This window comes from Lucilia cuprina, chromosome 4, assembly GCF_022045245.1.
Source record: "Lucilia cuprina isolate Lc7/37 chromosome 4, ASM2204524v1, whole genome shotgun sequence".
Taxonomy (NCBI): Eukaryota; Metazoa; Arthropoda; class Insecta; order Diptera; family Calliphoridae; genus Lucilia; species Lucilia cuprina.
Window position 1 is genome coordinate 68,797,806 of NC_060952.1, and position 2,795 is coordinate 68,800,600.

Below are 2,795 nucleotides of genomic sequence, written 5' to 3' on the forward strand. Positions count from 1 at the left end.
GTAAAAGTGAAAAAGTGCAATAACAATATAAAAAGTGACCAATATGGGCTCTTAAGTAGCCCAGCGTGCTGCGATCCTGAAATCAGGCCCTCCAGTGCGTAAAAAATTGTTTTATGTCACAAAATAAATAATAATAGAATCCTCTGGAAAAATGTGCAACTTTCCTTCGAAACACCCTTTCCTTAATTGTGAAGATTACAGAGGGCTAAAGAGTGCTCCGGACTACATCCTTGCAAGTTGCAGTTAACTTAAGAACCTGCACTACTGAGTGGGGTTGGAGCTAACTCTTTTCGCCTAGTAATAGGGTATAGGTTGGGAAAGTTCACAGGGTGAGATTCACCGTGCCTTAGTACGGCAGTATATGTTGAAGCAAATACTGTTCGAAAAAGGATAACGCGATACTCCATCCACGGCTATAATTAAATAAATCATAATAAAATAAAGATTAAGCACTCGAAAAAAACAAAAAAATTATAATAATAAGAAATTCCTTAAAAGGAAAAAAAATAATTGAATTGCAATAAAATAAATATAAAAAAAAGCAAAAGATTAAAAATGAAAAATGTAAAGCCATAAGTTAAGAAATTTAAACAAAAGAAATAAAAAAATTTATAAAAAATATGAAGCTTAAATTGAATTAATATATTAAAAATAAAATTTCGTAGAATATTATAAAAGCAAAATGAGAATTAAAAATTGAATGTGAATAAAATTAAATCTTTAAATTACTGGGAAAGAAATTAAGAGGTTAAACAAAAAATTGCTAAGGATTGAAAATCCTTAAAAAAAAAAATAATATAAAATCCAAACCGCGAGCCAAACCATAAAAAGAAAAAAATTAAATATACTTAAAAAATAATAAGATAATTGTTCGTTTCGTTCTAGAAAAAATAAAAGAGAAAATCACATGTACGCCAACACTTTATAGTACGTAAAAATAATAAAATTATCGAATAATAATCCTACAATTGAATCCAGATTTAAGGGTAAGTGCTTGGATTTAAGATACTTTCTATATTTTTGAATATCCCTTTTGTTGCTTGTTTGTGCCAATTTTTTTGCTTATTTGTAATCACCTTGTGCTTGTTTGTTGTGTTGAATTAAAAATGGAAGATTTACAGAAAAAAGTATTGGAAATGACTGGGGCTCTGAATGCTACTCTTGCCCAGATGAAGGTTCTGGAAGCTAGGGTTAGAAATATTGAAAGTCCTTCTGGTCTTTCTCCAATAGAGACTGTAATCGAATCACCCCGTTCTCCTCGAACTGAAACGGAGCTGAAGGAAATTAGTCAGCTTCCGGATCGAGTTAAAGAACTCCAACCCTTTGATGGCAATCCTACGCAATACGTATTCTGGATACATAGCGTGGAGTCCATACTGGCTGACTATGATATCGTGCGTACGAAACCGATATATAGGGCGATATTACAAAGTATACGACAATAGGTTAGAGGTAGTGCTGATACGGCACTAGTTTCTTATAATATATTTGATAATAACTGGTGTAAGATCAAGGAATGTCTGTCCTTGCACTATGCGGACAAAAGAGACATAAGAACCCTTGAACACCAGCTAAATCAGTTAACGCAGGGAAATTCAAAGGTTGATGAGTTTTACGCGGCTGTAAATCATCAGTTCTCTTTAATTATAAATAAAATAAAAACAGAAAATTACTCAAAAGAAACTGTTGATGTACTAGTAGAAACGTATAGGAATAGATCCTTGGATGTGTTTATTAGGGGGTTAAATGGTGAACTTTCTAGGCTTTTAATAATTCAGAAACCTAAAACCTTACCTGAAGCATATAGCGCATGTCTTGAGATGCAAAATCTTAATCTAAGGAATGTTAATCTACACCCTATTGGTCGTAACCAAATAACAGTGCCGAATAATGTGATGCCAGGTATAGGAATGAGGCCCCAATTACCTCCCAGGATATTCCACAACCACTCCACTAATAGTGCTAACAATAATTTCAGACCAAGGTATAAATTTTCTAGCGCTTCAACACTTCCACCAAGGCCACTGGGACCAAAACCTGCCGAACAAATGGACGTAGATAGATCAGTGCAGTCTAGAAATGTGAATTATATGAATAGACCTTCAGCTTTTAAGAGAAATGCTAGGTCTGGAATCATCGGTAACCCGTTTAAACAACAAAGACTATTCAACACTTATTTGGAACCCAATGAGATTCCTAATGAAATCACGACTAATGATAATAATAATTCTGAGAGCAACGATATTTATGAGTCACCTGAAATAAATTTTATGGCCGGAGCCTCTTTTCCAGCGTTCCATACTTAGAATTAGTCACCAAAACTGGAGTGCCATTAAAGTTCCTTGTGGACACAGGAGCAAATAAAAATTTTGTGGGCTCCCACATATGTGAAACTGGCACCCAACTTAAAAAATTATTTCACGTGAAAACAACTGCTGGAACTATAGAAATTAATAAGAAAACCGAAGGACAATTTTTCAAATCTGTAGGAATAAACTCTATTATCACATTTTATATACTTCCCAGTTTAGATTCTTTTGATGGCATCATCGGCGACGATACCCTTAAAGAGCTAGGTGCTATAATTAATAGGGAAAATAATACACTAACCATTAGGCCCGTTATAGTCTTACCTCTTAAAGACAAATATACACAGCAAATAAATTTTATAGATGAAAATGTCCCTGCAGAAGCAAAAAAGGAACTTGAAAAATTAATAAGAAAATATAGTGCTCTATTTGGTCCACTCGAAGCTGGCGAAATGGTCACAACAACAATTAAGGCTGAGATAAAAA